Source organism: Pongo abelii, chromosome 2 (assembly GCF_028885655.2).
Source record: "Pongo abelii isolate AG06213 chromosome 2, NHGRI_mPonAbe1-v2.0_pri, whole genome shotgun sequence".
Taxonomy (NCBI): domain Eukaryota; kingdom Metazoa; phylum Chordata; class Mammalia; order Primates; family Hominidae; genus Pongo; species Pongo abelii.
Genome location: NC_085928.1, coordinates 31,074,950 through 31,098,326, shown reverse-complemented (window position 1 = coordinate 31,098,326; position 23,377 = coordinate 31,074,950). Strand labels below are relative to the sequence as shown.

Below are 23,377 nucleotides of genomic sequence, written 5' to 3'. Positions count from 1 at the left end.
AAACAAAATGCAAATGGATGTAACATATTCTTTGGAAGACTATATAACTTGTTTTCTATCAACTCAATAAATTTCCTACTGAAAAATAACTATCTCAAAATTAATTTCATTTCATGGGATAAAAGACATGCTCAATTTAATAAGATGTTTGTTCAAGCAAGATGATGACTTTATATGCCACTAAATTAGAATAAACTTTATGCAACAAAACATTGCAACTGGTATTTCTGTCTGGCATCCTAGAGGATGAGATATTTTGTGAATTTATTTGGAGAAAGGGTCAGGTCAAGGTAGCATTTCTCTTAAGACTGAATACTTAGTTTCTTATGCATTTATGGTATTATGCTAGCTGATAGCAGATTAAAAACTAAGCTTATAAAGTCCACAGTTGCAAGCCTGTATCAGCAAGCAGGCTCTAGAATCCATCTGTAACTGTGCTTCTTCTCACCCATAGATCCTCCTGCTGATCTCCATCCAGATACAACAGAAATTTATGATCCTATCTCCCATGTGACATCTCAGCCATGGCCCCAGTCTAAAAAGGGAAAGAAAAGACTAATTTGCAGGCATTGCTTAGAAGAAAATGTTTTAAAAGCTTGTTGGAATTTAAATTATGTATTCTTTGAATAAGGCCAAAGTCCATAATGCAACTATAAAAATAACCATTTATCCAGAAAAAAATTTAAGTTATGTCATATGTAACCTAAAGAATACTAATTTAATTTAAATGTTCATGAATACAGGATAAAGATGATAATGCTGATGTAGTTGTTTGCCAGTTTGTGCTAAAATAGTTACAAAAAGAAAATAACTAAATATAATCTCTGTGAAAAATGGTTCATTGTCTTCCAAGCTCTGTGAAGACAAAGGCACCTCTACTAATTTCAAAGAGGTTTTAGATTTGGTCATAAATTAGTATGAACAGAATTTTCTATTTCATTACATTATGTTTGGCAATGTGCCAAAATAATCTAGATTGAGAGATTTCATTATAAATCAGGACAGGACACCAAAAACAGAAATAGCTCACTCAAATATACATACATTAAAATATATCAATTTTCCACCAAATATTTATTGAGAACCTACTATGTGTGCCTAACAATATGCTTGACATTAAGGTTCCAGGGAGCTTAAATATATTGTAACGGTAAATTATTTCACTATTAATATCATAAATTTGAGCACTGTAGCTTGCAGTGATACATCTGTCTAATTGGATCAGTTTTAAATTAATAGCTTTCAGATAACTTTATTTTTATGTGTGTTTTAAAAATTTTTATTTAATTGACAAATAATAATTGTACATATTCATGGGATACAAAGTGATATCTTGATACATAACAAGGTACAGTGATCAGAAGACTTAAATAAGCATTCTTCAGTAATTTACTAGGAAACTTAATTCAGATTATGGCCTTAATGACTGAAGTTATGTTTTAGAACATCTAATCTCAGCACCTTTGTCCACCTGAGGAAACTTCCAACTATTTCAAGTCTTTGACCATGATTACAGTCAAGGAGAATTTCAAGGGGATAAATGTAAAACAAAACAAAAGGGGACTTTTGATACCATTTTTAAAAATGAACTTATCAGAAGCAATCTGTAATTTGTGAAGGCAGTGGCTAAGTTTATTTAGAGAATACAAAGCAGATTAAGCAAAACTTTCCTTTTTGCAAAAATAGGATTTTTCATTACCTGGCTTATAGTCACACATCACCAGAGTGTGGTACAGTACACAGAATATAGCAAAGAAGAAAACAAAGACGTGGCCCTTACTCTGAAGAAGTTTTCAATCTATTAAGACAGATGAAGTTGTAGAAAGGGCACAAGCTTGGAAAAGTAGCCAAAGAAGGGTCATTCAACTTTAAAGAATGGATAATATTCGCAGAAGCAAAAAGAGAAAGCTGAGAACAACCAGGTAAGAGAAATAGCATGAGAAGTATTTTAGGATGATGATGAACAAGGCAAGTTCAGGGAGGCTGAGGGGACCAATCTGGCTTGATAGGGATGTGAGGGGTGAGGGCCAGGAGGGGGCACATTCGTCAAGAGATTCCTTCATTCTGGAAGGAAAAGAGGCAGAAGGCAGTAAATGAGAATTTACGGCATGTTTGAATATGTATGTGTGGGAGTGGATATACGAATGGGTAATCTGAACTTGAGGCTCCTACTCCACAGACTCTCACATGAATAATGACATCCTCAATGGTATTTCAAAGCACAATATTCAAGCTCCTACTGTCATGCAATATTTTTTCCATAAAATTTGTTGAGCCACCTGAATGTTTATTAAATACTGACACGGACAAGATTATAACCAAACTAAACAAGTCCAGTGTCTTTCTTCCAGACAGCCCGCCGCATACTACCATTCTGTAATATCCCGGAATCCTAGTATCTAAGACCAACAGTCTGTGCCTCTTATCTCTGGAGACAGAATTCAGATGTCTTATTTAAAGCTAGAAGGCGTCACAGTCCCTATCAGAAACCTGTTCATCCTATTGAGGGGCTGTCCACTGTCAGTACTACCAAAACTTGAAGTATCAGTTCACAACTGAAATCTGGACTTACCAATAATGTCATCTTTTCATCACTCTGCCCCTAATCCCATCAAAAACCTCCAACATGCAGTCAGGAGAGCACCCCTCCGCCTCTATCCCAGAACTATACCCAAACAGGGGTGTCAAAGTTGCACTAGAATTTTTAGGGTCTACTTAAATAGCTTCTTCTCAGGCTTCAAGCCTGCCAATTACTTGCCGGGGTTGGGACAGATTTTATTGACTGTCAATTTATAAACTTCAACCCACCTTACACCTCTGACCACTGGATGAGGCACAGGGCAATCTCACTCCTCAACTGTTATTTTTAACTACATCGTAACTTCAGAAGATTTGTTGACTTCCCTGAAACCAGGAATTGCACACAATCCCATGTCTACTCTGGCAGGATCAACAATATCTAATTTCAGAGATAAGAGGTTGCAGATTTGATCTTTCCTCTCCACTTCTTCATAGCCACCAAAGGGACCTGAGCTCCTCGTGGAAAGGTACCCACTCTTTTCCACGTGCCCTTCAGTACCACATCTCCACACTTTCATTTTTAAAAACTAAATTCCACCGGGCGTGGTGACTCACGCCTGTAATCCCAGCACTTTGGGAGGCCGAGGCAGGCGGATCACGAGGTCAGGAGATCGAGACCATCCTGGCTAATACGGTGAAACTCCATCTCTACGAAAAATAAAAAAAAATTAGCTGGGCGTGGTGGTGAGCACAGGAGAATCGCTTGAACCCAGGAGGCAGAGGTTGCAGTGGGCCAAGACCGCGCCACGGCACTCCAGCCTGGGTGACAGTGCAAGACTCCATCTCAAAAAATAATAATAATAATTACATTAAATTCCACATTCCCAGATACTTGTCATAGATTAGGAAGAGATCATTTCAACTGGTACCTAGAAAGGAAGAGAAAAGAGAGACAGGCACAGAGACTATTGAAGTCTTAGACTGTTATTACATTGGTTCTCTTCTATCACGTTAACTGTGTTTCAACAAGTAGGTTTAAGGCTAAATGCAGCTAATTTAGTGATTATAAAAATAATCTACAATTGGCTGGAGCAATAACATGGTGAATAAAAACATTTATTGTAGCTTCATTAAAAACTGGTATTTATCTCTCAAGTTTTTCCAAATGGTGTTTGAATAGAAATGATATATTTTTAAGTAATTTATTCCTCAAGTTTAATATGTGGATTTTTATGATGATAAAGCATTATAAAATGTTAAGTAGTTATTTGCTAATCTTCTCAGGGCTGTCACGTGAATAATGGTATCCTCAATGGCATTTCAAAGCACAATATTCAAGCTCCTACTGTCATTCAATAACGTCACTTCTCAGGCTGTGACAAATTAAGAAACATGATGCAAATATGTTCTCCAAGATTAAAACAAAAGAATGCAATCGAAAGAGTGTAGGAAAACTGGCATGAATTCATGTCTTAAACAGAATCATAATACTGTCTGCTCAAAATCCAAAATAAAGATAAAAATGGAAATTTAGAATGGTACACTAAGATATTCAATATAAGTTGAATGTAACAGCCTACAAGTCACCAAGACTTTACCAATTCTATGATATCTAAACATCTAAGCTTAATATCAAAATAGCAAGTGACTTAATATTCAGAAAGGAACAGGAACATTTAGGCCACTTTAGTCCCTTCAGTACAAACTGAATACGGCTGTGGATAAAGAGTCTCAATTGTTTCCAGTTTCTGAGAACACACTAGGCCACTTAATATAACATCCTGGTGTATTGTTTGCTTTTTTTGTTAGCCAAACAAGATAGACTGATTGATTGAGTCACTCACAGCTATTCATTCCTTCAACAAATATTTATTAAAGGATTATCATGTCAGACACCAGGCTACAGGATTTTCCCACATCACTTAATTGAAATTCAACAAGTATTCTGTTATAATGAGGATTAAATGAGTTAATATTTGTACAGCGTTTAAAACAGTGTGTGGCACATAGTAAGTGCTATATGAATGTTTGTTAAATAAATTATGTTGAAGAGTCGGTTGTAATATGATCTTTGTACAAGATTTTGATTGTTCTATTTCTTGTCTCTTAAAAGTTTTTTTTTTTTTTTTTTTTTTTTTTGAGACGAAGTCTCGCTCTGTTGCCCAGGTTGGAGTGCAGTGGCACAATCTTGGCTCACTGCAAGCTCCGCCTCCCAGGTTCACTCAATTGTTCTGCCTCAGCCTCCTGAGTAGCTGGGACCACAGGTGCCCGCCACCATGCCCAGCTAATTTATGTGTGTGTGTGTGTGTGTGTGTGTGTGTGTGTGTGTGTGTGTGTGTGTGTGTGTTTAGTAGAGATGGGGTATCACCGTGTTAGCCAGCATGGTCTTGATCTCCTGACCTCGTGATCCACCCGCCTCGGCCCCCAAAAGTGCTGGGATTATAGGCGTGAGCCACCACGTCTGGCCAAAGGTTTCTATAGGCATAAAAGAACAGCAGGGTCCTAAGATACCAGCCAGGAAGCTAGGCACAGGAAACAACTAAGTCAATATATGCCCATATAAAAATCACCTGATGGTAAATTTCTCTGGAAAAATTCTATAGGACTGACATAATAGGTTTTATATCACCTTTAAAACTTTTTTTATTTTTTTTGAGACAGAGTCTAGTTCTGTCACCCAGGCTGGAATGCAGTAGTATGATCTTGGCTCACTGCAACCTCCACCTCCTGGGTTCAAGCAATTCTCGTGCCTCAGCCTCCCAAGTAGCTGGGATTACAGGCACACACAACCACGCCCAGCTAATTTTTTGTATTTTAGTAGAGACTGGGTTTCACCATTTTGCCCAGGCTGGTCTTGAATTCCTGAGCTCAGACAATCCACCCACCTCGGCCTCCCAAAGTGCTAGAATTCCAGGCATGAGCCACCCTGCCTGGCCTAAAACATTTATTTAGCATGTACTTATGAAGTAGTATACACCAGGTTCTATTCTAACTGCTTTACATATAATAACTCATCTAATTCTCAGGCTAACTCTAAGATACTACCATTACTCCACTTTATGGATGAGGAAACTGAGGCACACAGAGGCTCAGTAACTTGCCAAAGTCAATAGATAATAAGTCGTAGGGCCGTCATTCCTACCCAAGTACCCAAGTAGTCTGGCTCCGGAGCTCAAGTTCGTAAACACTAAGTGAACATGTCGGCATATGAAGGGGTCAGCATTTATAAGAACCCTCACAGCCTCTGTCTCCCTGAGTCAGCATTGTTCTGTGTGCATCAATTTACTTGTCGTGTAACCCCATGATCACAGATTTTGCTTTACGAAAAGAAATGGTCAAAGGACACTTTTGAAATATTCCTAAACTATACAAAAAGTCTAAAAGGAAAACTGAGGTGACAGATTATAGTTCAGGACTTAGTCTCAAATTTGACATGATCATAATTAATCACTTTTCTGTGCACACGTATTCTGCTAGAAGACTTAGAATCCATCATGTATTGACAAAGAATGAAGTAAGCGTACCTAGACCCTCCTCAGTTGAATAGAGGACATTCCAACTCCTTTGCCCTGGCCCCTGCCCACTGCCCTAAATTAATTCACTATAAATAGGGACATCTAAGCAAACTACGGATCACAAGGAGTAGTAACTACCAAGAAGCATGAAACACTACTTTTCCATACTAGATAAATTGCAACAATTGTGATAGAATAGCTTTGAAAGTTGTATTGAATTTAGAAATCTGGCTTTAGGAAGTACAGCAGAGGAAGCCAACTTTTCTGAAATAGCCAATAATGCAGAAACACTTTAAATGGTATTGAATGCTCCCCAGTTTCCTGAAGACCAAATAGATATTTCAGCAATTTATCAAGAACAATTAATGCTAGAAAACCGCCAATAATTCCTCTGTCTCAGAAAGAATGACCCATCTCTGCATTCTCGCCTTCCAAGAGCATGGCAGAGTTTGTTTCTCAGTTCTTTCCACAATTCAACTCTGATAAGTGAAATAAGGAAGGAGCTAAAAAGAGTGAAGAAATTTTTCTAAAATGTTTACAACCACAGATCCTGCCAACTGCTGCTTCCCCATTAGCTGAGTACGTTTTGGGCCACTGAAGCTCGGGTGTCAGCTCCTGGCTTGACGACGATTCCGTAAACAAAGAGACTTCAATATGTTTTATGCCCAAAATGCTCAAAACAGACACAGAAGCTCACAGGCCTGATGCCTGAGCCTCCCGCAAATGCTCAGCCAAACCACTCTATCAATCACGATTATTTGGTGCCCCCCTCTGGCCTTACTGCAGCAATTTCATTTAGCTTTCCTAAGAAACTGAAAAGAATTCTGGACGAAAGTCCAGAGTGCAATCACAAAAATCTGCCTGCAAGAGAAACTTACTTTTGTCTGCACTTATAATAATTATTCCAGTTCTCAAAGGCAGAGGAAAATTTGGCAGGGCTGGCTGCATGCTTTTAAACTCATAATGTTCTTAAGGTGATATAATTTTGCTTTATGTATTTTTAAACATTTCCCAAGGAGATAGAGAGCTCTATCAGTTCCTCACAGTTAAGATAACTAGGCTACCTGGGCTCTGCTCAGAAGAATAAGTCAATTTACTCTGGAGAAATAAGTCTGTGAAACTCAGACAGAGTTAGAACATCACGCAGTTGAAAACTGTATCAAAAACTCAGGCTAAACGATATTACTTATTAATGTCATATAATACTTATATGAGTTATTCACTAGCTCTTACCCAAGTTCCCTGGGTAAGCAAACTACAGAGACAAGAGTTTGTGTCCAGTTCCAGAGAGCTTCCAGGCTCCCAAAATGAGTTTTGTCACCAAATCCAAGGCCTCCTTCACTGTGCGCTTCCCCATCACCGGCCTCCCCCCACCCCCCACCCCCCACCGGGACTTAGGTGACCATGCTCCTTCTGTTGGGTCAACATTGTCTCATCTGTTTTGGGGACAGCACATACAAGACTTTCCAGCCATGTTATGGAAGGGCTAGGCAAGGGGACGAGGCAACTCACGCTCACATTACTGAGAGCGAGTGGAGTAGTACAAGTGCCAGAGACAGGCCCTATGGGGTTTCCAGAGCAGCTCTGAGGGTGCCAAATCCTAACAGGGCAAGATGACAAGGGGAAGTCAAGCTGTGAAGACAAGAGGGAGAGGAGCCAAGGAGGTTCCTGTGGGTCAGAGGAAAGTGACTGTGGAGGAAGTCTTTGTCCAGGGCTTTGGGTGTTGGCGTCCGCTCCTCACACAGCAGGTATAAGACAGATGGAAGGCACATAGGAACATTCGTAACTCTTCTAACTCTTCTAACATCCCTAACTCTTCCTTTCTTGCCCCTTTCTTCAGAGTTTGGAAACTCAGAGACCTCCAGGATTGGAACATGCAACTGATTCTTATTTGTAAGTGGTGAAAAACAAAACTGAAAAAGTCGGTGAGGAAAAAAGATCAACTAAAATTCAGCTTTGGGATAAGGGTGAATTTAGCACCTTTTCTGGAAATCTCTGAAGCAATTACATTTGTACCCAGTAAATATTCTCATTTGGAAAAAAAATGGCTCAAGAAAGACAGTAATAAAAATAACCACAATGAGGGCTCTCATTAATACTGGATCTTATGGAAACCAATTGTTCAGTCCCTCAACAAAAGACCAGATGGGCAGGAGGCTAAATATACAGCATGCACTAAACATTATGAGTATCATAGTTTACAAGTCAAAGGGGGCTCTATTGAAGATAGTTCTATTTTCCCTCTATATTATCTGCTAGACAATACCTGATAACATTATCCAAGTAAATGACAACTTGATAAATAGTAATTTCCAATGGTGAACAGAGGTGACATTTCCTCGTTACAAAAATATTTTCTTTGGCAGATGAGATTAACTGAATAAGAAATCCACTGACACTCAAATCACAGAGCCAAATTCCCTATCACAGCACTTATCACATTGTGTTAGTGTCGTTTGTTAAATATCTTTACTTACTTTCCTATATGCTATAATATTTGCTTTTTTCTCCCCAGTGCTTTTCAAGGGGCTTGACATACAACAGGCACTCAAATAATGTTCTTTTTTATTTCAATTGAATGTCCCTTTTAAGGGCATTTGCTCACTGATTTAATAAGGGAATAGTAGCCTGAAAGTACAGGTTCTGATCTTTCACAGGTAGGTAAATTTTTTAAATGAATGACGGTCTGATCTGAAAAATACTGAGGAATTTTACATCAAATGTTTTAGCGCTGTTTCATAAGAAGATAGGAATTCTGGCTCAAGTGGGTGGTTATCAGTTTCTAATCAGTGATCCTAATTTAGCACCCTCAAAGAGGAACAAAATAAATTACTTTCTATTTGTGAAACGAAAAAGTAAAAATGTAAAGCAATTTAAACTGAGAATACCTATATAAAGGAAAAAAATTGTGAGTCTCAATCTTAGCTTTTAAAAAGGATTTCAAAACAGCTTTCCAATACTTCTAAGGCTCCTATGAAAAAGACGAGATTAGAATATGAAGTAACAATTTCCTCCAAAGTATACACATGAAAGTTGGCACAGAAACACCATTTATTTGGGCAATGACTGAAACAGTTGGCCCATTTAATCAGACAAGTGGTTTGAGTTCATCTGGTTTCCACCTGCACAGAAGTACAGCACAACAGGACAGATAAGCCCCCAGTAGGGAGGTCGAAAGAATGCTTTATCCTATCTGATTCAGTGATCCTCTTCTGACATTATGTCCATACTGAAGGGGATAATAATGCATCAGATGATTTCAGGTAACTTATCTCCTCCCCTCCTTCTTACCTAGCAAGTAACATAACTCACCTGTCTCATGTGCACAGGAGAAGCACAGCCTTGAATCACAGGTAGGTCTGGGAGCAGCCCTAGCAATGCCTCTTGGAGCAAGCTTGTCCCATTCAATGAGCACATCTTTCCAAAAGACCAACAGCCCCTCAATGCAGAGACCAGAAATTCCAATAGCATTCTCCTATCTAAAACATATGCCTACAGGAGCACAGATATTTTTAGGAATAATAACAACTATAAAATCATGTTTGATTTGATTCTATTTTTTGGCTTCCTGCATACATATTTGGTATGATGCTTGTACCAAATCAACAATTGTACCATCTGTAGCAGAAAAAGACATATGCAAGACTGATGACTTCCTTATCTCACTGCCCTCCCTACGCTAAAATTAATAAGAAGAGAAGAAATGTTAAGTCATTAAAATTCTTCATGCAAGCACGGCCTCTTCCTGCTCCCCACTTCACATACTTTATCGTCTGTGAATGACTGTGGACTTACAAGTTTCCAATCTGACTTCCTCGGGAGATCCAATGAGTCTGTCTATATATGGCGTGGAAGCTTGCCCCTCTCTTTAGACATTTTATGCAGTTCTGAGGATGCAACAAATCTCATTTGGGAGCTACACACAATCACCCACATATTAAATTGTCACCCGGAGTAATAAAATTCACAAACTCCATTTCATTTTTTTCATCACCATGTTGCCTGATAATATAAAAAGGTGTCATATACCTTTGATTTGTAGCTTGTGTGCTTGTGAAATAGCCTCTCCACAAACAACCTGATGAAGTCAAGGAAGCTGAATGACTTTTTTTTTTAATGCCCAAGTCTATCTCCCTGTAAATATTCATGTGCATAAACGTAAAAGTGTTAAATGGTGTGAAATCTTGGTAATTGCACAAGCAGGAAAAAGTCATAGCATGATTGTTCTGAGTGAGGTAGAAATTTCTAGACTCACTGCCTGTATCAAAAGCAGTGACCCCAAATTACATAGGCACATATGGCATTTCTAGACCTTCGAATTACTGACTAAGATATCAAAAAATGCCACATTGGTAATATATAATTGAAAAATGGCTATCTGCTCTTTCACAGCTTTCCTTAATTTAGGTGTCTTTTTGTGATATGCAAAACATATTTATACCTGATCCATTTTAACAGCCTGTTTTCTAATGAGTATATTTGTAGTTCATTTTGACAGACACTTGGCTAACAGTCATTCTTCTGCCACTCTTATGTGGGGGGAAGAGGATACCAATCAATCACAGATGCCATTTAGATTTCTAGTAATCATGTTTCCAGGAAAATAATAGAGATTTTGGTAGTCATGTGTGTTGAGATCATCGGCTATTCTCATCGTTATTCATCAACTTGATTCTCTGTGGAGTGATTTTTAAAAGTTGGAGGTGTCACAGACTCTTTCAAGGATATGATGAAATACCTAGGCTTCTCCCCTAAATAAAATAATCATAAACACTATTTTTTGTCTATAATGTAAGGGATTCACAGACTTATAAAGTTGATCAACCATGGATGATTTCAGGTTAACAATCTCTGCTCTAGGATTATGATTATAATTGTCTTTAAAACATCATTATGATGGCAGTGTGAAGAACAGGCTGGGCTAGGGGAAGACAGGCTGCAGGGAAGGTATTTGCCATTTTCATTACAGCCAGTGAGTGGTGAGGGTGATTTGACCAGAGTGCAGGCAATAGAAAGTAAAAAAAAAAAATAGGGAACAAAATCAACAAAACCAGGAGATCGAAAGGGGGTTTTATATCTATACAGAAAGGAAAGAAAAAGACCTCACTCCTTAGTCATGTCTGACATTTCAAAAAAAAAACATGAAGTAGAAAAATCAGCTCTCCAAAGTTTTAAGGCTTTTATTGGTATATTTTTATTTTGCATGAAAATAACCCTTTGATAACTAGTAAATAAAGACTATATGCACAGAACATGCTTTTAGTGATTAGATATATTTGCAAGTTGATTTTTTCTAGAATTTCTAAAGAAGATTAGTTTCTCGTTCATCTATAGGCCGTGTTCTATAAACATGTTGCCTTATATTGCCAACAACACACTCATTGCACTTAAACAGTGACTGGAAAGGACAAATTTAAAGTGTCATTGCTTTAGAAGGAATAAGTAGTAGAGTATGTTCTTCACATAACCAGTGAATGTGGCAAAGGAAAATTAGAAAACAAAGGCATAATAAATTTCTTTGAAACAACAGTAGATTGAATATGTACATCTTCTCTGTCCTGAAATTTTCCCCAAATAACAATATGAGAATTAAAATATAAAAGGTACAAGTTCCAAGGAGAAGAAAATAATATAAGACTACCAAAATTGAAAGACTTCAATAATTTTTTAAAAGATAGAAAACAGATATAGGATTAGTAACAGACTTAATATATGAAAGAAGTATGAACAGAGTATTCTACAAAGAGGATTCCTTGAAAGACTCTGGATTTGAACTATCAAAATAGTTCAAATAGGAGTAAGATGTATATGATTATAACCAGAGGCATTAATTAAAATTCTTTATGTGAAAATATTAGATCAGGCTGGGTACCATGGCCCACACCTGATGCCAGAACTTTGGGAGGCTAAGGCTGGTGGATCACTTGAGGCCAGGAGTTTGAGACAAGACTGGCCAACATGGCAAAATTCCGTCTCTACAAAAAATACAAAAATTAGTCAAAGGTAGTGGGGTGCACCTGTACTCCCAGCTACTTGGGAAGCTGAGGCATGAGAATTGCTTGAGCCTGGGAGGCAGAGGTTGCAGTGAGCCAAGATCACGCTACTGCATTCCAGCCTGGGTGACAGAGCGAGACTGTCAAAAAAAAAAAAAAATCTATAGGCCACTCTCAACCATCCTTGCATCCTTGGCAGCTTGGTGGTTATCCCTCTCACATCTCACCCCCACCATTACTGCTTTCTTAAAGGACAGAATCTGAAGGCTTCAGATTTAGGGCACCAGGCCTAAGTAGAAGGCAGGAAGGTGGGAACATGGAGCTGACAATAGGACTGAATAAGCAGTTTCACAGTGAATAGTAGATCCAGCCTCAGCCTCCTTCCTCCTCCCTGCTTATAGAATGCTAGAGCTGGGCTTAAAGCCCCACCCCAAGATAGTATATGAGAGGATGCCTCCCTAGAATAAATCAAATAGTCCCAAAGAAAAGACACGCCAAATTTGAAGGCTTCTAATGAAAGAGCTGAGTTCCCCTGGACTACCCTGTAAATTATCAGCAAATAAGTTCCCCTGGCCTGCAGCTTCCAATCAACTTTCTATTGCCTCAATCTTCAAACATGACCGCCACAAGTGTTTTAGAGAAATTTCCAGCAGAAAAAAATTTAGAAATAGGGGAAAAAAGAAAAAATAGGAATACAAAGGAAAAAGAGGCAATGCAGGATATAAGAAAGCATTTTTTTAATTGGCCATTACTATTCTCTGAGAAATGAATTTACGTCAGTAACAAAGAACAGAATACTATTTAAAAGGAATAATGAGAGACAAGAAGCTCTTGAAAATTAAAAACAGGGCAGCTAAAATTTAAAACAAATCAATGAAAGGAAAAGGGAAATATTCAGTTTTGTTTCAAATATGCCTTTTTTGGTTGTGTTTGGCACCTAAGAAACTAAATATCCCACCTCTATTTATCCCTAAAAGACATTTTGTATATTACAGGAAGAGATTCCCAGGTCATTAGATTATATATTCATAATTTTGGGCTTTTTAAAATGAAATTCTTAAGAGCATATGCTTGCCTCGTAACCAAGCTCATGCTCAGCTACTCACCACTTGCAAAAGCAGTAACAAGAACGAAGTGCAGTGAAAAGGAAAGTGACTTTATTTTCTAAAGCTAACAGTGGGGATGCAGCTGGCTTTTGCCTCTAGGAACCACTTCAAACTTTAGGCTGGGAAGAGGGGCTTACAAAAGGGAACTTGGAATGGGAGGCATGAGGGAGGGATGCTGAGTCCAAGGTCTGAATGTTTTGTGCTATCTCAAGCCTTGGGCCATCTGGAGCACAGGCTGGTGTCATCTCAGCACTGGCCAGGTTGATGACTAACTGCCTTGAGGTAATCTCTGGAATTTGGCAGCTGGGTCTCTATGCTTCGTCTGTTTCAAGATTAGCCCCTTGGAACTTCTAAGTAAGCACATAATTAGATACAAGCATACAGTTAGATAAATGTGCAGGAGGTGAGGGAGTGTATGGCAGGAAAGGGAGGGACATGGTGTTTCAAAGAAAGTACACTCCAAGGCCATATTTTAAGACTAAGGAGAAGAAAAAAAAGGGGGGTTTGCAGTAAGCTTCAAGGTTATGTCTTCGGACTGGGGGAAAACAGCTTTAAAATAGATTTTCAGGCTACACTGTTCAGCTTTACTACCTGGACTGTAAATTTTTGTAGGGCAGAAGTCAAAATTCCTCAGTTTACACTTAGGTTTCACAGAACCCGGTACCTTTTTGGTCCTCACTAAGTGTTGTAAGAAATCCTTTTTGTGAATATTCTTAATTATTCCAAACACGCCTAAATCTTTTAGGATGGAAGAAGCAGGAAATGTTCAAATGAATTTAAACATATTACGGCGGGATCTACTAAGAGAACAAGAAAAATAATCACTATTTTTGAGTTAAATAATAGTAGTAAAATAGAAGAGGAAAAATAAAAGATTGTACTTCAAAGTGAAAACAATAAAAATGTGAAAATACTAAGTTAATCAGCAAAGAGGTATGTTACTTATTGAATACAGCATGAAGATGGATGCCCTGAGTTTTTCTAATATCATACAACAAATATTTATCAATGGCTATGTGCTAATCACTGTGCTAGATGTGTTTGAGATGTAGAGATGAAAACAATAGAGCATCTCTCTTTAAAAAGCACAAAGTATAGCAAGACCAGATTAAAGTAGAATATGATAATCCCTTTTCTTAGAGGACATACAAGCACTGTATACACATTTCAGGCTAGAGAAAAAATTGGTTGGGATACGATTTTAGAAAAAATCAACTTAAGCAGAACCTTGAAGACAAGTCAAGAAGACCAGAACGAAAAAGATATTTTGAGCTGGGACCATAAACCATTGCAGTTTGCCCAGGGAATGAGGTTTGTCTGTGATGGCGAGAATTTCAGGGCTAAAACCAGGAAAGTTCTAGGCCCTCAGGAGCATTGTGAACCATATAAAAAAGTTTGGAGTATAATCCTAAATCAATGCAGAAACATTGATGGGTTTTTCCTCAAGGAAGGGAAACATTCTGATTTGCCTTTGGAAAGATCATTCTGACTGCCCTGTGGAAGGTAAATTGGGAAGCTAAGACAGGAGGAAAGTGAACTGGTCAGGGAGCATCTCTACTAATTCATGGGAAAAAAGACAGAGAAATATGGAAGCTTTAATGAGGATATTGGGGGAGAGATAAATTCAAGAGATATTTAGGCAGTTGAAACAACAGTATTTAAACACTTATATATGAAGGTTCTATAATTACTCTCATGTTTCTGGTTTAATAGCTCAGCAGATGGAGGTTTCATTTCTCAAGAATGGAAATATAAAAGAAAGAACAGACTTTGAGTGGAGATGTTTAGGGAGGGGAAGATCATGAATTCTGTTGGATGGGTTGAATATAGAAGCCCCATAGAACATCCCAATCAAAGTAGCAGGAGGTGCATATTTTTAATGTACTTCTTGTACCCATGACTAAGTTCTATGATGGAGAAAAAGATTTGTATATCATCAGCATTCGGGTAGTGGAATGAAAAGAAAATAATACTAACCAATATTTAAATGATAAGGAGAGGAAAAGGAGCCTAAGGATATGGAGTAGAAGATTCCAGTGAAGAAACAGAACCTCCAAGCCAGACTACCGTCGAGGAACAATGGTAGGAAAGAGTTTCAAGAAGGCAATGATTGGTTAGGATATCAGTCAGGGTTCTCTAGAGAAACAGAACAAATACGAGATAGATGATCAGATAGACAGATGATAGACATATATACAGATACACATCTATATCTATCTGTATAAAGAGATTTATTACAGGAATTGGCTCACATAATTATGGAGGTTGAGAAGTCCCATAATCTTCCATCTGCAAGCCAGAAACCTAGGAAACCCCAGTGCATAGTTCCAGTCCACATTTAAAGGCCCAAGAACCAGAAGTCCAGATGGTAGAAACCCCAGTCTGAAAGCAGGATGAGATTAATTTCCCAGCTCAAGCAGACAGAGCGAATTCTCCCTTTCTCCACATTTTCATTCCGCCCAGGCCCTCCACAGATGGTAAGATGCACAGCCACACTGGGAAGGGCAAAGTGCTTCACTCAGTCTCCCAATTCAAACACTAATCTCATCCAGAAACAACCTCACTCTGTTGTTTCACACCAGAAATAATGTTTATCCAAATATATGGGGACCCTGCAATCCAATAAAGTTGACATAAACAATTATATGTCAGTTTCTAAAGCTTCCAGGAGATCAAAATAGTAAGTCTGAAATGTACCCAAAGATCCTGTTGCTCTGGAGTAAATTAGAGACCTTTTCCAGTGCACGTTTGGTGTCAAGATGGTGACTAAAACTTAATGACTGTAAGTAAGAGTGTCAGAAAGCAAGGAAAGAAATTATAGACCAATATTTCAAGAAGCTTGGCTAAAACAATATAACATTTGGCTCCTGCCTCAGAAAAATGACACTGTTAGAAATTAGGAGTCATCTCGATTCTGCCAACAAACTCAGCATTTTTAGGCACCCCCCGCAACCCTCTCTAAAATATCTTTGTACAACTCTGCAATCAATAAAATGTGTTCAGTGAAAGACCCAAACAAAAGAACTATCATTTTTGCATCATATTAACATATATTATAAATCAAAGTTATAGTTAGTTCAACTTTGCTAAGAAAAACTAGCATTGTCTGTGGTATAACGCAACGTGGTAAGAACTGGTTTCTACTACTCAACATAGTCCATGAGCAGCTCTACAGGCAAAAATGAATTTTTCAGGTGATTTATTCAGCCTAAGTTTCTTAAAAATTGTACAGTACAACAAATTCTTTGGAGTCTAGTCCAAAAACAAATAGGAATCTGTAAAAATTGAAGCAATTTCTCTTGATTTCTAGAGATGGAATCTCTGGATGTCAAATGGAATTTCTTTTCCCAAACTAAGTCACCAGAATTATAATTCTGCTTTTGGTAAATTGTCCCCAAATCTGCCCTTACTATCAGATTATAGAAGTCCGAATAGGGCTAGGGTATGCTGCAATAACAAACAATCCCATAGTTTTGATGACTCAAACAGGAAAGATTTCTTTCTTACTCATGTCCACAACAGGTTAACAGGGGATTCTGCTCCTTTTAGTTATTCAGAGACTCAGGCTCATAAAGCAGTCACCATTTAAACATCGCAGAGTTAAAGGGTGCCCCAGAGAGACTTGCAATTAACCAGAGAGTAACCAAAGTCACCTTTGCTCATAATATTTACTTAAAACTAGTCACATGGTTCCCACACAGATACAATAGAACCATGAAATCCTGGAATTCAATCCCGCCATGACCTCAAAAAGTGAAGAGATGGATATAGTGGGAGAATTTTGATAATGACGACCATGTGAGAGCATTCTGGCTACACCTGGATCTTCCCAAAGGTATGTAAATACGCACACACATACACATGTACATACATATGTGTAGCAATGAGGAAATGTCACCTGGGTGGTGTCTACCTTTGAACATTGTTTCTTGTGTCACCACATTTGCATCATTTCTTTATTTATCTACTCACATGGCCTAATCAAACCAGAAACCCTCAAGAAATCCAAGATAGAGCTTTAAATATTACTTTAAATGGGGTTATCTGTACACACAAAAAGAACAATCATACCAAGAAGACAGTATATTTTTTTAATTACATAAAATTATTTTCTATGAGAATAATTGGGTACTATGCTGCTAAAGAGAAGCAGTTCCCACATTTCACTGGTAAATGAGTACCCTATTTTTATAAAGGGATAATCAAGGTTTAATTTTTGCTTGGAAAGACAGAAAGAGAAAGAGAATGTTTGCACAGACTGCTACTGCCACAAGTCTTCTCCCTGAAAGGTTTCCTCTAGCTATATTTTTAATTCACTGGCTCCTTTCCAGACTTCTTTAGATTACGTAGTGAAGTACTAGAAAAAATGCAGTGTTTTCACCTTGAACTTCTAGTAAAGATACCTTTAATTTTTTTCCTAAGCCTGTTGCTTCCCAAAGCCAGACAAGTTTTTTGTTGCAATCAGACGTTTCCTCAATAAATTCAGAATTCTTAGCACCCAAGAAATTAATTATACGATGAAAGTATTAATGACACAGTTGAAAATTTTACTTGTATGTTTGTACCAACATTTGTTTCCATACGACATTTTTTTTTTCTAATTAACACCTTCCAAGTCTCTCTGGTTAACTCATTGTTGCTCTTTCATCCCATTCACAACTATTTTGAGAAGGCTAAGTCCTATTGATAATTCCATGGTAACATTCATTAGTTTTCTCCTGACTAATTTATTTAGAGCCAATGAGTCCGAAGTAACCCTTTTCCTAATGCAAGAACCTGTCTTTTAGAGCAAAGCTTCCATTCTGTATTTTCTTTCTAAACCAGGGCACGTCTCCGAGCATCTCAAGGGAACAAGTTTCTAGAATTAGTTTTGCCTCTTCTTTTGAATATTAAACTGAATCAACTTTCCCTGAGCTGCCCTTTTGGTGCTAGATTCTTGTGCCACTTGGATTCTTGCGGATTCATGCATAGTCTAAATTGGTATAAATTCCTTGTCTCAATCTGATCCTGCTGCTATAACAAAATGTCTTAGACTGAGTCATTTATAAATAATAGAAAGTTAATTCTCACAGTTCTGATGAAGGTGAAGTGGAAGATCAAGGTGCTCAGCAGGTTCAGCATCTGGTGAGGGCCCAGTCTCTGCTTCCAAGATAGAACCTTGAATGCTGCATCCTCCTGAGGGGACAAATGACACAGAGAGAGTGGAATAGAGTGGAATTCTCTGAGAGATAGTAGAATAGAGTATGACTAGGGTGAGTGTGATTGTGTGGGACCATGTGTGAGTGTGACTGAGTGTGACTGAGTGTGACTAGGTGTCAGTAGGACTGTGTGAAACTAGGTGTATTGGAACAGTGTGGGACCATATGTGAGTGTGACTAGGTGTGAGTGTGAGTGGGTGGGACCATGTATGCGTGTGACTGAGTGTGACTAGGTATGCGTAGGACTGTGTGAGTCTAGGTATACTGGAACTGTGGGGGACCACGTGTGAGCGTGACTGAGTGTGACTAGGTATGAGTAGGACTGTGTGAGGCTAGGTATAATGGAACTGTGTGGGACCACATGTGAGTGTGACTAGGTGTGAGTGGGTGGGGCTGGGCATGAGTGAAATAACTGTGAATAAGTGTGGGTAGGGCTGGCTGTGCTTGAAATTTGTGTGACTGGGTGTGACACATACCCAGTGTGTATATGAAGCGTGTGAAGGGCACTGAGGATGAATGAGACATTGTGCCTGAGTGAGAGGGAAGGAGTTCCTGAGGGAGTGACTGCATTTGAGGGACTGACTGTGTGACTGTGAGTGAGCTGACTCTGGTGTGTATATGGGTAGGGCTGGCTGAGACCAAGTAGGACTAAATGGAGGGCAGTCGGGTGGCTGGTCATGAGTGTGAAGGAGTGTGAGTGTGAAGGGAATGACCAGGAGCATGAGTGAATGGAACAAGTGTGTGTGGTTGGGCGAGAGTGCGTGGGGCTGAGTAAATGGAGGACACTGAGTGCAAGTGATTGTGGGAAAGTGGGGATGTGAGTGTGGATGATTGTGAGGCTAGTGAGTGCACATACCTGGGCACAAGTAAATGGAACTGAGTGTGTCTGTACACACGCTAGTGCCACTGGAAGTCAGCAAGGAAGTGGCTGAAGTCAAGTAGGCATTTAGGGTTTAGGGGACACAATGAAGTCAGAATCGAAAGCAAGGAAGTCGCTAATCTGGCAGGAGCCAAAATGACACAATTATTGAAGAATAAGTCAAGGAAAATAATTTTTATAAATCATAAGAACAGGAGGACAAGGTAAGAGAATTAGGTTATCACATAAGCACTTGGGCTCTATCAGGACAGAAACCAAGTAAATGCCCGGGTAGCTGACCTGACATTCTAGCTACAGAGAAAAACGTTCTTAAATACGTATTCATAGAGAACTGACTAATTCCAGAGCAAGGATCCCTCAGTGCTCACTTGTGAGACTAGGGAGATGATTGAAAGCCCATCAGGGTGAGATGAAGTTTTGATAAAAGGTAAGTCATTTAGTTAATTGAGCTTCTTATTGTATCTCTTCTTGCCTTCAATATCCATAAAAACTTCAAAAATTTCATGCAACACATCAAAGAGGTTTGACTAGGCAGCCCAGTCCTTTAAGTCTTGCCTTTCCTTCCATCCCAAAGCCATGTGCATCTTATTCTGCTATGGGATGCCCCTGGGAAGGCACTGAGCATGACTGTGTGTGAGTGGGACAGTGTGGGACTACTGGGAAGATAAGTCTGATAAAAACTACTCCATTATCAGAGACTGTTCTCTTTCTTTCAGGCTCACTTATGTTACAGAACTAATTTCTTACAATTAAAAATGGGAGAGAGATTATTTGACGAGTAAACAAAGAAACTAAATTCAAAGATTGGGTCATACTTATATGTCAGGATAATAAGGATTATAACTTATAAGTTGCATAAAGATTATTTAGAAAGAAGTTGTGTCAGCTGGGTGCAGTGGCTCACACCTGTAAATCCCGGCAATTTGAGAGGCCAAGGCAGGTGGACCACCAGAGGTCAGGAGTTCGAGACTAGCCTGGCCAACGTGGTGAAACCCCATCTCTACTAAAAATATTTTTAAAATTAGCCAGGCATGGTGGTGGGAGCCTGTAATCCCAGCTACTTGGGAGGCTGAGGCAGGAAAATCGCTCGAACCCAGGAGGCAGAGGTTGCAGTGAGCTGAGATCACGCCCCTGCACTCCAGCCTGGGCAACAAGAGCAAAACTCCGCCTCAAAAAAAAAAAAAGAAAAGAAAGAAGTTGTGTCTTTCATATACAGTAAATAACCAAAATATTAGTATGTCTGCTAGATAATATTCTATTGAAATCAAGGAATACAATATAATGTATAATATATAATCATCTAAGTGTGAGTGGAGCTGAGTAAATGGAGGGCTGAGTGACAAATCAAAGGTTAGCCAAGTTTCATACCATGGATGGACTTCCAGAGGAGTCTAACAAGCCCCAAAATCATATGCAAAATTTGATTATGCCTTTTTCTGGATGGAGCATCCATAAAGCGTTCAGAATCTCAAAGAGAACCTCTGACCACCACCCCCAACCCTACCCTTATGGACTGCTATTTCAGAGGTTACTCACTTGTACAGACATTGAGTTCCTTGTGTGAATTCTGTCTTAGTGATTTTATTAAAGTTGTTCCTGCTGCTTTTGCTAGTGCTGATCTAGGCCTTGACTTTTTGAAAGTTACAGAAACTTTTGCAGTGGGGATCCGCCATCTTGTCTAGTCACCACCCGCGGGACACAGACATGGCTTCTGTTCGTGAGTCTCTATTAAATGTTTCTTTCTAAGAAACTGGATTTGTCATCCTCTTTCTTTAGCCTGTCAGCTGCCATGGACTTGGGGGTAGGTTTGCATAGACCTGGCTACCACGAAACATGTGGCGAGCCAGATCAGGAGCTGAAAGACCAAGAAATGAGCAAAGGGAATGAAGCATCCATGGGGGAGGTCCTAGGTGGCTGTCACTTCCTGGAATGGTGTGGCTCACCTTTCAGACACTTATGCATGGGTACGGGACACGTCAAAAACATAGGCACGTTTAGAGTGACTGTCAGCGGAAAGCTGTCCATCACATGCACTAAGGAAGGGCAGCTGCTGCAGTGGATGGCTAAAGTAAAACGGCTTGAGTAGGAATTACAATTAGGAAAAAGATTTTTTTGGCCGGGCGCGATGGCTCACGCCTGTAATCCCAGCACTTTGGGAGGCCGAGGCGGGCAGATCACGAGGTCAGGAGATCGAGACCACCCTGGCCAACACGGTGAAACCGCGTCTCTACTAAAAATACAAAAAATTAGCAGGGCGTGGTGGCAGGCGCCTGTAGTCCCAGCTACTCAGGAGGCTGAGGCAGGAGAATGGCGTGAACCCAGGAGGAGGAGCTTGCAGTGAGCCAAGATCACGCCATTGCACTCCAGCCTGGGCGACAGAGCGAAACTCCGGCTCCAAAAAAAAAAAAGATTTTTTTTTTAAGAGCTCTATAGTCAAAAGTCAACTTAGTGAGAACTGGTATTTGGGGTATATATGTATAACTTAGTGAAAACTAGTATTTGGGGGTATATATGTATACACATGTGTTGTTATAAGGCCTCTGGTTTTTCTCTGTTAAACTCCGTCAACTGAATTCTGTTTCTCCATTTGCTTCTGCCTGTCCCTCTTTTTTCTTGCCACTCTCAATGCCACATAAAAGACCTAAGAAAAAAGGAATTTCTGACAGCCTGGACTCCCTTGGGAGAAAACAGAAAAGGCACCACAGATTCCTTTTTGGGAGGAGCCTCTGTTTTTCTTAATGGAACCCCAAAAGTTGCATAGCAGACAGATTTTTTCCAGGTCTAAAACTCTTCTCTCTTTTGTATTATCTGATTTCTTGGGCTTTTGTGAGGATGTGAGTGTTCTGCCTTGCAATAAATATTAGGCCCTAAAAAACTGCATACTTTTTTAGCCCTTTTCCTTAAAGGGCTCCACTCTAAAGTCAGTAATTGAATTAAGAAACAAACTGGCCAGGTGCAGTGGCTCACACCTGTAATCCCAGCAATTTGGGAGGCCAAGGCAGGAAGACTTCTAGAAGTCAAGAATTCAAGACCACCCTGAGGAACAAAATGAGACCACATCTCTACACAGAACTTAAAAATTAGCTGGGCTCAGTGGTGCGTGCCTGTAGTGCCAGCTATTCAGGAGGCTGGGGTGGGAGGATCACTTAACTAAGGAGTTCAAGGCTATAGTGAGCTATGATCACGCCACTGCACTCCAGCCTGGGTGACAGAGCAAGACCTTATCTCAGAAAACAAAACAAAACAAAACAAGAAAAAAGAAACTAAATTGAAAATAAGTTGTGTCATATGCATGTGATATTTCACTGCCAAAATATATGAAAGAACTCAGAAAAAATAGAAATGCCTTTTAGCTGCTGTGACTTTAGTAATCTTTGGTAAATGAAACTAGTTTCCAAATGTTTTTCAGTAACTTAAAATCTTAAAGTCATATTATATTAAATAGTCCTAGGTTATTCACTGGAAATCGGGGTTACTAAGAGTTAAAATAGTAGTTAGTACATGTAATTAAAACTATTAGATATAATTCTATATACAGAATGTATAAAGAAAGATGTGCTTTGGTAAAGAAGGTTATAAAGGAACACAGATGTATGGTTTTGGCTGAAAGGAAAAATAATTTTGCCTAGTTTAGAGGTTGTTTCAAAATGAAGGAAAAATGATATGATGTGAAGAATGAGGAGCTTTTGATTCCCAGCTGGCCACATGGTTACCCTGGTATGGAGCAGCAGCTGTGCGGCATTCAGTTACTACAGGTAAAAGTTAGCAGAGGAATTCAGGGATGGATCAAACTCTGGGAAGCTGGTTCTCTGACTGCATTAGGAAAGGCACACAAAGAAGCAGAAAGTGAAATATTTAATTCCTCTGTTATTGTTATCTCTAATAGCTGAAATGAAATTAAAAGAGAGCACTGGGTTGGGTCTTGAGGCTGAACCAAGCTCAGATGTGAGTCTGTCTGAGCTCTGGCCCCTAGCCTCAAAACTACCCATGAAGGGGAAAATTATGGCAGGGACAAAAGAAAGTACCTCTGAGACCTATAGTTACCATGAAAGTACTCAGGACTTCAAGGCTACAGTGAGCTATGATTACACCACTGCACTGTAGCCTGGGTGACAGAGCGAGACTCCATCTCTGAAAAAAAAAAAAAGAGAGAAGGAAAAAAAAA

The 23,377-nt window shown here is 39.2% G+C and overlaps 1 protein-coding gene across 1 annotated transcript in view; it reads right to left on the bottom strand.

The window, feature by feature from the left end:
* LOC100938377 (tyrosine-protein phosphatase non-receptor type 11-like) overlaps positions 1-23,377 on the bottom strand; it is a 130,503-nt gene that overhangs the window by 6,937 nt on the left and 100,189 nt on the right. Inside the window, exons 2-3 of the mRNA XM_063721814.1 lie at positions 18,205-18,309; positions 449-535 (exon numbers count right to left, since the gene is read on the bottom strand). The gene's annotated coding sequence lies outside the window, so the exon portion shown is untranslated. The remainder of the gene's footprint in view (positions 1-448; positions 536-18,204; positions 18,310-23,377) is intronic.